Raw genomic sequence first — 14,101 nt, forward strand, 5'->3', positions numbered from 1 at the left:
AGTTGGAGCTCCCCAACTCGCAAAGTCCATGCACAAAATCCTAAAAATTAGATAAATTAAATAATACCCGGAGCAGGTGTTACATGCATAATTTTCTTTCTTTTATATTCAAAATTTGAGTTGAACAATTTGAAACACCATATGATTTTTTAGATTCAGTTTTCAATTCAAAACTAGAATAATATTCAAATACAATGATTGAAATAGTACATGAATGTCAAACATATAGGTTGCAGACTACAAATAGAGAGTAGACTTTTAAAAAAAAATCTTATGCATTTGATTGATGCACTACTTTTTTTTAGCAATTATAGATTTTTTAATTAACTTTGAATATACATAACATCCTCATATGACCTTGAAACAAGGTCATTTTTTTCTAGGTTGTAGTACTTCGTGTGGGCTTTATTTGAAGCTCAAAAAACATCTTAATATGTTAAGAATTCACCGACTTATACAACTTTAAACATGGGTTGTTGGGTTTTTTTGGTTTTTGTTTCAACATTTTATAATTTTTTACTCAACTTTGAACATACATAACTTCCTCATATGACTTGAGAATAAGGTCATTTTTTTCTAGATTGTAGTACTCCGTATGGGCTTCGTTTTAAGTTCAAAAAACATCTTAATCTATAAAGAATTCATCGACCCATACAACTCTAAACATGGGCTGTTGGGTTTTTTCGTTTTTATTTCAACATTTTATAAATTTTTTACTCAGCTTTGAACATACATAACTTCCTTATATGGGCTCAAAATAATGTTATTTTTTTCTCGATTGTAGTACTCTATGTGGGTTCATTTTAAGCTCAAAAAACATCTTAATATATTAAGAATTCACCGAACTAGACAACTTGAAAGAGGGACTATTGGCTTTTTTGATTTTTGATTCTACATTTTATAAATTTTATACTAAACTTTGAACATACATAACTTCCTCATGTGACCTCGGAAAAATGTCATTTTTTTCTAGATTTTAGTACTCTGTGTGGGCTTCATTTTAAGCTTAAAAAACTTCTTAATTTGTTAAGAATTAACCGACTTATAAAACTCTAAACATGGGATTTTGGGTTTTTTGGAGTTTGTTTCAGCATTTTATAAATTTTTTACTCAACTTTGAACACACATAACTTCCTCATATGACCTGGGAACAATGTCATTATTTTCTAAATTGTAGTACTCTGTGTGGATTTCATTTTAAACTTAAAAGACATATTAATTTGTTAAGAATTCAACGAATTATATAGCTCTAAATAGGGGCTGTTGGGTTTTTTTATTTTTGTTGCAACATTTTATAATTTTTTTACTCAACTTTAAATATACATAACTTCCTCATATGACCTCGCAAAAATGTCATTTTTTTCTAGATTGTAGTACTCTTTATGGGCTTTATTTTAAGCTAAAAAAACTTCTTGATCTGTTAAAAATTCACCGACTTATACAGCTCTAAACATGGGCTATTGGGTTTTTTGGTTTTTGTTTCAACATTTTATAAATTATTTACTCAATTTTAACATACATAACTTCCTCATATGACTTCGGAACAAGGTCATTTGTTAGATTGTAGTACTTTGTATGGGCTTCATTTTAAGCTCAAAATACGTCTTAATCTATTAAAAATTCACCTCCTTATATAACTCTAAACAGAGGTTGTTGGTTTTTTGGTTTTTGTTTTAGCATTTTACAAATTTTTTACTCAACTTTGAACACACATAACTTCCTCATATGACATTGGAACAAAGTCATTTCTTTCATAATCATATGTATTTACTTTCCTTGTGCATATGCTTATTCTTTTGCATATACTTATTCATATGGATATGAACAAGGGTGGAGCCACCTTAGGACTAGGGTAGGCCCAGGCCCACCCTCAAAATTTCATTTTTTTTGTGTGTTTAGAAATAATATACTATTTGGGTGCAAGTTATTTGAAAACCATTTGCAGATCGGTTGGCAAGGCAATGCGTATTATGTCTTTTCCGAACAGTGTGAGTTCTAATCCATGGCCTTACATTTTGCTTTTTTTAAGTAATTCATTTCCAAAGTTACATTTTGCCTCGTAATATTTACAAGTTAAATTCTTTTAATAAGTTAGTTTTTAAATTTATATATTTCACACCTCAAATTTTGTAAATTTGTATAATTCCATTTTTAGATAATTTAATTTATTTTTTAGTTTTTCGTTTTTAGATTTATTTTTCTTGTATATAAAAAAAATTGTATTTAGAGGGTGATTTTTACTTTTTTTGTATATATATATATATATATATATATATATATATATATATATATATATATATATCAATTATTTTAAAAGGAACACCCTAAAAAAAATTTGACTCCGCCCGTGGATATGAATAACTTATTCTTATGTATATGCATATGCATATACATATTAATATGCATATGCATATACTTATTCATATGCATATAGTTAATCTTATGCATATGTATATGTAGATGTACATATTTATTCATATGAATATGCATGTACTTATGAATATGCATATAGTTATTCATATGCATATGCATATACTTATGAAAATGCATATGTCATACACGTATTATATGCATGCAGTTATTCATATGCATATGCATATACTTATGAATATGCATACGTCATACACTTATTATTATGCATATGCATATACTTATTCACAATCATATATATTTACGTGTCTTATGTATATACTTATTCTTGTACATATACATATACATATAATTATTCATATGCATATGCATATACTTATTCTTATGCATATACTTATTCTTATATGCATATGTATATGCATATACATAAGTATTATCATATGTATTTAATTGTCTTATGCATATATTTATTCTTATGCCTCATGCATCTGCATATACATAAACATAATCATATGTGTTTAATTTCCTTATTCATATACTTATTCTTATGCTTTTACTTTTATATATATATATATATATATATATATATATATATATATATATATATAGATATATATATATATATGTTCAGGTTCATTTGAGACCATTCTAATTTTGTGAGACCGTGAGACGTAATCTAAAAATAATTTTAAAATGCAAAATAAAATGAAAAATCCGAAAATTCTTTTTTTAATTATTATTTTCGTCATTTTATTTACCTAAAAAAATAAAAATAAATAAATAAATAAAAATTACAGGTTTTTTTTTTTGAAAAATACGTGAAATATTCTAATAGAATATTACACTGTAAATATTCTAATGTGATTTTTAGAATGTTAGAATATTCTAGTATTCTATTAGATTTGTTAGATATGTAAAATATTCTAATATTCTACTAGAATATGTAAAAAAAACGGTAATTTTTTTTATTTATTTTTTTGGAAAATATAAATGACGAAAATAATATTTAAAAAAAAGTTTTAAAAAATGTTCAATTATTTTGCATTTTAAAAATGTTTTTTTTATCTAGAAAATGAGTGGCTAGAATTGCGTCTCACGGTCTCACAAAATTAGGCGATCTCACATGAACCTAAGCCTATATATATATATATATATATATATATATATATATATATATATATATATATATATATATGGTTATTCTTATGCATATGTTTATTCATATGTATATGAATATACATATGCATATGCATATTCTTATACATATGCTTATGTCATATACTTATTCTTATGCATTTGCATATACTTATTCATATGCATATGTATATATTTATGGATATGCATATACTTATTCTTATGCATATGCATATGATTATTCATATTGAAGGGATGTTTGAAATAAGATTCAATCAATCGTAATGTAAATCAAAATAAGTTTGAACACCGAGATCTAAATATCATCTTTATACAGCTCAATTAATCCGGAAAAATGCATAAAGTGCCCAAAAGTTACAACTCACTTAGGTACCTACCCTATTTATAGGATAATCACGGATATAAAAAATACTAAGACTCGACATTGAATTACGAACTTACAAATGTGCCTAGTAAATACATATATAATGAAGTCTTGTGGACCTTCGTCATTTACTGGCATTCGTAATCAAGATAACTACCTAAGGTTCTTCAAATCACAAAATAAATTGTCTCCACATTCTCCCCCTTTTATGATCAATGACGGATCTTCAAACCGAGGGTACTATCTTTATCGTTTGCAAAAAAAACTTTTCAAATCTCCATATAACGATAGATGATCTTCCTAATCTCTGCCCTATCTTCATTTAAATTCTTATAAAATTGTTGATGTGAAGAAGGATACTAGAAATATGTTGATTGAAATATCTTTCTACATCATCAGTATGAAATAAGAATTTCTTATTTCCTCTTTTCTTGTCTTTGCCCTGGAAAACCACACCTAGTGGTTTATGAATAATTTATCCATCTTTGTAGTTATTTATATTCATTTTCCTTTCAACAAAGCCATAGGAACTTTCAAATTTCTATTGAATGCAATGGAGAGATCGATACATGTAAGAGCCAAGTGAGCAAAATAAGCATCCAAGAAGGTCTTGATGTGTGCATATCCAACGATGTACGAAGCTTTATCATGTACTTGGGATTTGCACAAATCACCCAATAGCTTCGTAACCATAATAAGATCATTGAGATTCATCAATGGGAAATCTACAGTGGTGAAATCAAATAATGCGTTGTTTTCTCAGATAACATTGTATCTATAACATCCCAAAAAATTCAACAAATTTAAACTTTTCAAAACCACCCGATACTAATAAAAGTGTTTACAAAACCATTGTTTCCAAAACATGATTTAAAATCAGAGTCTCCCAAGATCCAGTCAATAGTAAAACCAAGGATGTGTACGGTTACGCCTTCACCTTGCCACAATCACCTGAAGCACCTGAAACAATAAACTGAAACTGTAAGCACAAAGCTTAGTGATTTCCCCCAAAGTACCACCACATAAACATAACAAACAAACAGCATGCATACAGAGCCTTCAGCCTAACTGGAACGCCACACCAGCCTACAGACTATTTGGGACGCTCACAGAACCTTCAGCATGACTGGAACGCCTCACCAGGCCTACAGACTATCTGGAACGCTCGCAGAACCTTCAGCATGACTGGAACGCCTCACCGGGCCTTCAGCCTATCTGGTACGTTCTCCGGGCCTTTGGTCTGACCGGTACGCCTCTCATTTCTAGGGTTTAGAGGGATGAAGGCTGAAGATATTAGAGTTAGGTTATGAGATAAGGGGCTTAAATAAGGTCGAAGACCCTAAAATAGGGTTTGTGTCTGACTGGAGTACGCCATGCGTAATTCCTGTACGCCATGCATACTCCAAAGAACGTTCACGAACATTTGGCTTAGTACACCTAGCGTACACCAAGGTACGCCCCGCGTACCCGGTGAAACCCTAATTTCACCGATCTTCCGAAGGCCATAACTTCTTCGTTATAAGTCTGTTTCCGACGATCCTTATATCCACGAAAAAGGTAAGAAGAAGCTCTACACTTATAATAACTCATACCGGCCTTAAGACCTTCCGAAAAAAAATCCAATTACCATAAAAGCCATAACTGCACTTTACCAAAATATCCCTAGGCTCCAAAACACAAACTGAACACACGGATCACCTCAATTACATTACTCGCACCCAAATGGGTCTATATATCTTCGTTTCCAAAGGTCCTAAGCCTTATGATAACCGATCTTCGGGCCACAACCTCAAATTAGGAATCGATTCGGAACAGGGCATTACAGTATCGATAATTTTGCAAAACTCCTTCAAACAAAGCATCAGGAGCAATCGACACAATCGTGACGATTTTCGCCAAGGACCAAACATCCTCTTCATTCTTACCAAGCACAACATGAAAACGAATTTTCAGCTTCTTAAACTCATCCTTATACTTATAACTTTCTGTAAGTTTGAACTGAGGAAAGACGAACAATGAAAGATTAACTGGGAAATCTAGTTGATTGAAATCAAAATCTTCAATTGCATACCTCTTCTTTGGTTTTATAACAAAATCATCATCTTCACTAAAATTTGTGATTTCGATCGTCTCATAACACCAAACTTATTTGGGATCACCCTTGTTGAGACCTGGTGGATTATTCTCTCTTTGCTTCATTATACTGTTCAGCTGCCTTAATCTTTCCATATTGAGCTCTTGAAGCTTCTTCTTTTCTTCTGTTAAGGGTTCGGCATGAACACCTTTTCCTTTGTCTTTAGGATCTGAGGTTACAAAAGGCTTGGCTATTGAAGAACTTGAACCTCCTTCCCCAATGTTTATCCCTTTCTTAGATTGCATCTTGGAAAAATCAACTTCGACATTTAGAGTAGAAGTTGTTGTCGAGGTTGTCATTACAACTTTTATTGGTAATGAAGTGGGAAGTTGAGTAGCAATTAGCTTCCCAAAAACTTTGCCTTGGTCTTCCCCATTGTCCTTTGATGAACCAACCCCCATTCCCCCTCCCCCCCAACTTGTAAAATGTTCGCAATAGGATGTGGACCATTAGTTGGTAAACAAAGGACTAAATCAAGAATAGGTGAAAGGTCCATCTTTAAACACGATTCCACAGAGGAAAGCATGGAAGAAAATATGCTCTTGAGAGATCGAAGAATTTGAAAAAAAAATCAACCTTCGATAAAGAGTCATAAAACCCAGTAAGAGTATTTTCAATGTTGGTAAATACCTTCCCATATGCTTCTTTATGAAGCTTCAACTATTCAGTATAGCCCTTATTGAAAGAACAAATATCTTCTATCATTGTACGAGTGGCTCCCAACAGAACATCAACCTTGTCTTTAATGCCTTCACAAAACTTGTCAAGCTTCACAACCTCTTTTGAAAACAAATCACTAAACTCCTTGAGCTTCGACTCTATTGATTCTTTGGAAGTGTTCACAAGCTTCGCAAAGATCTCATGTCGCTCACAGGCAACATTTCGTAATTCTTGGACTTTTTGTTTGTAAAAACTTAATTGGAGAGCAAGTTTTTCTTCCAAACTGGTAACTAAATTGTTAACCAAAGTCTTTGTTTTGGACTCTTGGCTTTTCAACAAAAATTCGACTTCACAGTGGATTTCCCAGCATTGTCATTCAAAAATTGAAGAGCCGAATTAAGTTTAGAGTTGAGAATCTTGTATTGTTTTCCAGACGTGATGGAATTTTCATCTGCATTTTTTTCTTTAGAATTGAACTCCAACTCAACAAATCCAACTATCTCATCCTCATCCTCATCTTCGTTAGTCTGCACCTCGGGTTCTGTTTACTGAGAAGAGAATAATGTAGTGATCGGTTCATTTGTAACACCTTTAAAAGTAGGAGAAACTACATGAACTAATGTAGGAATAATCGTATGTAACCCCAGATCCCGATGTAATTTAGTAATTTAAGCATTTAGGTCGCCACGACAGGGGTGAGGCGCCACGACGTGGCGCTTCAAGAAAAAAACGGCGGGCTCATTTAAGGCCGCCACGGCGTGGCAGCTGGCAAATGACAAACCCTATTTCCGAGTTTTGCTCCCTATTTAAAGGAATGAGGAGGCTATGATTTGCTCACCCTCAGCCTCCATCAGCCCCCTTTGAGATTTGAAAACCCTAATCCTTTCCTCCTTTGTTTGAACCTTGTTTTGGTGATTTTTGAAGACATTAAATAAAGGAAGAAGAAGAAGTGAGCTTAGAATCTGCAAGCAAGTTATCATCCTTGTTGTAGCAACCTCCTGGACTCTTGTAAGTCCTCAAAAATCGAATCTTTATGCTTTATGTGACTATATCTAACTATGTTGTCCCTTAATCTTCATGTTCTTGATTATTGGGTGGTGAGATCTCATAAAGTTTGCAACTTTATGAATCCCCATGCCATTTAGGGCATGTAGTGCCTTGGATCTGAAGTATTAGTGAGCCTTGATGCCATGCATGGATCTTTGGGTCAAAAACCCTCATTTTGACCTAATAAGGGTCCAAGACATGCATTGGACATGCATGTCAAAAACCCTCATTTTGATCTTAGTGAGTTCCCCAAAGCACCACATGTCAATCATGCCAATATGGGTCTCGCCCTGGGGTATATTTCAACCCAATAAACAAATATGGGCCCCACCCTGGGTATATTTCAACCCGAACATGTCATAGTGGGCCCCGCCATGGGTATGTTTCAACCCAAACATGCCATAGTGGGCCCCACCCTGGGGTATGTTTCAACCTGGCATAATACAGTGGGCCCCGCCCTGGGGTATATTTCAACCCAATCAATCAAACAAGTACACATCACACAGCAGCTAATATTCTATATAACTGACAGATGGGTCGGCATTGGTGCCTTCGACCCGTATATACAGTGAGAAACTCACCTCACAGACACATGAGAAAACAGAAATAGCATGTTGCTCCGAAATCAACTCTTCCAGTCACCTTTATAAATACAGTGACCAGTACTTAGAAAATACGTTAGGCGTTCCTAACTTGAACGCGGGGCGTACTGCTTGCTTGACCAAAAGTCGAGGGGTTGATCCTGAACGCACAACGTACCCTTTGATACGCCCAGTGTTCGTGGTTGCCACCCACTCAGTCCAATAAGTGCTTAATCCTTAAGCACTCATGTTCAAAATCCATATCTAGACCCTAAAAAGTGTTCTTAACCATAAAGTTTCCAACTTTATGGTTTTGCATGGCTAATAAGACCTTAATACCAAAAACCCTAGTCTCTTGACCCATTAAGACAATCTGAATCATGCATGGGAAGGAATTAATGTCCAATATCATATTTTTATGACTTAAAACACCCTATAGCATCTGAAAGGACAAATCAAACATCTTGTAGTATTCCATACTCACGAGGATCAAGATTTGGGACAAAAAGGTGTTAACTTTAAGCTAAACTAGATCTTAATGAAATATTCATCAAGGGTGGAGCTTTATACCTCCAGAAGATGCACAAGAGAGAGTAGTTGTTGGATTCAAGCCTTGAGTGAAACACCACAAATTCTAGGTTCCTCCTTCACTACCAAGAGCACTAAAATGGCACCAAAAAGGTTCTTCAAGTTTTAAAACACACTCACTCACTTTAGGGTTTCGAGATATGGATGGAGGTTGAAGATAAGGAAGGGCATGGGGCTATAATGATGCTTAAATAGGGTCCAAACCCTAAAATTTAAGGTTTGCACCCTGGCCACATACGCCCAGTGTACGAAACGTACGCCCAGCGTACGAGAGTCCTGCCCAAAATTAGGAAAATACCCCTTGGGACTAAATTTGCAAACCAAACTCAAATCAAGGGTCAAATTTATAAATACCTGGAAATCAAGATGTTACAGATAGCATACAAATTAACAAACTATTTAGCTTCTTGGTGGCTTAAGCAAAATGGTGCAAGTTCAACGAGAAAAGCAAGATGGATGACATGGTTATCCAGAGAGAGGACACCTTTTGTCATATGAAAAGTCCAATCTCGAGGTCTAGAAGAAAGAATTTCTCAAGTTCATGGCATAAAGGTTGTTTGATCCAATGTAGTTAAGTAGGTATCATCGATTTTACACTCTACCGATACTGCTTACAATTGTTAAAATCGATGCATATTTAATTTTGAAATTTCTTTGTTGGAAAGTAAGGGTAAAATGGTCATCCATCATTACCCATTCAGGCATTTAACCTATTCAGGACTTAATGCGAGAAAATACGAAAAATGAAAACCATAACACTTTGATCAGATTAAAAAGAAAGTAAAAAAAAAAAAAAAAAAAAAAAAAAAAAAAACTAGCTCAAATATGATATATTTTTATCTGTAGCTAGGGATGAGCATTAGAACCGCCGGAACCGGAATTGGTAACAAGGTCCGGTTACCGGTTCTCCATTTTTATGAAAACCGGTCCCGGTTCTAAAAACTGGAACCGGTTTGATATTTTTCTCGTTTTTTAAAATATGCATAACTTACTCATATGAAGTCGGAATTATTTGGTTTTTTTTCCAACATGTAATTTAGAGTTTGTAATTCATTTTTTACTGTACAAACATATGTTTTGGTTAAATATTGAATCAGACACACCCCCCCCCCCCCCCGAAAGAAAGAATTTTGATGCTGCGTTTTTTCTATTTCAGCATTTTTTTTGTTTTTTTGAATTTGACACATTTTTTTAAATGAGCATAACTCATTCATATGACGTCGGAATTACTTAATTTTTTTCCAGCATGTAATTTGGTGTTTGTAGTTCATTTTAGACTATAAAAACACATATTTTGGTTAGATATTGAATCAATTATATCGATTGTCAAAGAAACATGAATGTGCATAACTCACTCATATGAAGGCGGAAGACAACATTAATGCGCATAACTCACTCATATTGAATCAGACACACCCCCCGGAAGACAACATATCAATGATGCGTATTTTCCATTTCAACATTTTCTTTTGAAATCTGTCCCGCTTTTAAAATGCGCATAACTCACTCATATGAAGGCGGAATTATTTGATTATTTTTTCATTTGAAGGCGGAATTATTTGACTCTTTTTTCATCATGTAATTTAGTGTTTGTACTTCAATTTAGAATGTAAAAAGTCATAATTTGGTTAAATATTGAATCATTTACAAGCTTGGGAAGATAACATATCATCTATAATATTTCAACCGGTTCTAGTTTGAAAAATAACCGAAAAACCGGACCGGAACCGGCGGTCCGGTTCCCGGTTCTTATAATATAGGAAAACCGGTCCGATTCTAAAGCTCATCCCTATCTGTAGCTTTCATGTCGATTGTCAAAGAAACATGAATGCATCTGCAACTATTTAGCTCCATACTTCCTTCTTTTCCTTCCCCACAAATTATTGGGCAGGAAAGAAAGAAAGGTTCTGTTTTTTGACCTTTGACCTGCTCGAATTTTGTTTCATGTGACTACGTGCACTTTTTTTTTATCAACCCAATTTACTTTAAAAATCTATGAATATTAGGACATTATATTTTTAAAATGTTAATTTGTTATTGTAATAATGTACCTAGATATGCAATTCCACATAGATAAAGGTATGGAATTGAATCTGTTCCATTCCCTGCCAACCAAATGCATGGTTAACGCATCTTCTTTTGAATATAAAAGTTGATGTTTATTTCATATTTTCAACTATCCATTACCTATCATTATAAAGTTTTCTACATCCTAATATACACCTGATGGAACCAAATAATATAAAAAGACATAAGTTGCGATACTGAAATATTGGACAGATCGAGAACAATGTTGTTGTCTACTTTTTCATGACCCATTTTATGATTTTCATTTTTTTCACAGATACGATGACATGCCGATATATAGGAAATGAATGTGGGCACAAGGAAATCGATGGACGGAAGAGTTTGTAGGTGTTGTAGATGAAATTCATTTCAGTAGAACTGGTACATGACTTTAGTTCTTTAGATTTGTTGATTTTTCTTAGTAAATATGGATGATAACATGTATTTCATATTTATTGACCCGAGGATTCTGTCACTTTGTCACTGTATCCTAAAGGAGAAATTAATATTGGGATCATCTAATGCATCTAAAAACTTCATTAAAAGAAAAAATGAGTTTGTGCTACTGTTTCCTCACTTCATCACTCTATCCTAGATCGGTGAGGTTTAGGGTATTATATGAATTCTATAAAGATAATGATTTATTTATATTACCATGCTATTGGTAATAACAATAGAAGCATAAAAGAACAAAAAAAATTATGTCCCATTACGAAGCCCGGGTTTTTTTTACTAATTATTATTATTTTTTGAAACGACTAATTATTATTATTATCATTGTTGTTGTTAAGTGGACGGAGTAGAAGCGAGTTGAGGCCCTTGGGTCGTTGGTACCAACGATACCACCATAGTGGCTGCTCTGACTTTGCAGTGGGAAGGGACCGCATGCAGACTCTTTGGCGGGTTGAGGATCTCTCTCTCTCTCTCTCTCTCTCTCTCTCTCTCTCATGGCTTAAGGACTTGTACCGTACGTTGTTTTGTATGTTTTTTTAATTGCTTGGGTTGAGTGGCTTAGGAGAGATATTGTTTTCATGTGTTGTTAATTAAAACCCTTCTACACACCAAGGCCCCCTAGCTACTCGTTTCACTTGACCAGTGTACATACTTAAATTTTCATCTAAATTTGAATTGTTTTCCGCTTATATTTTCACATTATTTGATCAATTGAATAGGTTTTGTATTACTTTTTTACCCTACTAGCAGATGAACTACTTAGTCTTGTTCCCCGGTTCCCAGCTTGTGGCTGTTTTGCAGTTGACAATCTTTTGCACCTTTTAAAACATGATATAAGTCTTTAAACAACCTTTGAAATTTAGCGTATATTGTTGGCAAGCATTGACGGAGGTCCAGTGAAAGTGTAAAGTATTAGTATTACCAATAGACAATAGGTCAATAGGTTGCAAAAATCGTGAATTACAATTTTGATACGTGCATGTACATTTAATATTCAAGAGAGGTCGAGTTCTTGCATACGTCATGATTTATTTTCAAATAACATAATATCCTCATATATATATATATATATATATATATATATATATATATATATATATATATATATATATATATATATAGAGGTGGGTTCAATTGAGAAAATAAAAAAGGTTGAGAATGGGGGAATCATTCTCAGCCACTCATTTAATCTAAGCATAAAAAGACACGGTGGCAAACTTGTAAATATGATAATAACCTTCAATCTCAAATACGTAACTGTATAGAAATAGATAAAAGTTCAAACCAATTTCTAATCGATCGTTCATCATCCAAATTTCTCCTCCAACCTTCAACAATCATCCAGATTTCTTCAATTAAACCATCATCAACATCATCCAGTGTTAATCAATCATCGATCTTCGTCAATAACATGTTTATCAACACGATTCAACAGTTAACAACAAAAATTCGTTTTTGGTTCTTTTATTCCAACCTTCAATTCTGCTTGAATACGATCAGATCTTCAACATCTACGATTAATTATACTCCCAGCGTCATTAGATCAACAGCATCGATAATCAACAAAAAATACACTTCATATCATTCATTCAACATCGATTATCAAATAAAACTTCAAAATTGAGGTTAGAAAAAGATCACATCGTTTTTTTTTTTTTTTGAAAAATTTCATATAATTCTCTATCAATCTACTATTTTGTAAGATTTAAATAGTTAAAGTATCATGTTTTTAACATTTTTAAAAAAGTTAAATTGTATGCACTCCAACTGTTTGATGAAATGCATAAACTAAATTACCACGTTATATTCATATATGAATATGTTTTCTCACCTGAATCAGTATATGATTATTAAAACAAAAAAAAAACAAATATGCAAGTCTGTATGTTATTCATATGTGAATAACATATAAAAATTATATATATTTGTGAAAATACCTTGTCATATTCATATGTGAATATACTGTGTAATATTCATAAGTGAATATATCATCTAATATTCACAAGTGAATATACTATGTAATATTCACATGTGATATACCATGTAATACTATGTAATATTCAGATATGAAAATATTATCTAATATTCATAAGTGAATATATCATCTAATATTCACAAGTGAATATACTATGTAATATTCACAAGTGAATGCATCGTCTAATATTTAAATATGAATATACTATGTTTATTATATGCTATATTCATATATGAATGATACTTAAATTGTAAAAAAATTAATCATAGTTTTTATTCATAAGTGAATAACGAATGTACTGTAGTAAAAACGTGATTCATTTTTATTCACTTATGAATAACGATAGCTGAAAATATAAAAAAAATAAATTTTTTATTTTATCTTAAAACTATATCAATATGGATGTCTATTTGTAGAGAATAAAAAATCATGAACTTTGGTATATTTAAAATCATTTTTCGATAAAAATAGCTTCTTAAAAATTAAAAAAAACGAAAAAAACTATGTTTTCTATATATTAAGGTAATGTTTAGCATAGTTTAAGGAAACATATTTTGTTGTAAAACACATGTCTATTTCTTTCCCATTTCCGCTGGTACGACGGAGGTTTTGCGGCAAAAATAAATGAATGACTGAGAATGATTCCCCCATTCTCAACCTTTTTTTTTCTCAATTGAACCCTCCTCTATATATATATATATATATAT

This window comes from Lactuca virosa, chromosome 5, assembly GCF_052849685.1.
Source record: "Lactuca virosa cultivar CGN04683 chromosome 5, Lactuca_virosa_CGN04683_v6, whole genome shotgun sequence".
Classification (NCBI taxonomy): domain Eukaryota; kingdom Viridiplantae; phylum Streptophyta; class Magnoliopsida; order Asterales; family Asteraceae; genus Lactuca; species Lactuca virosa.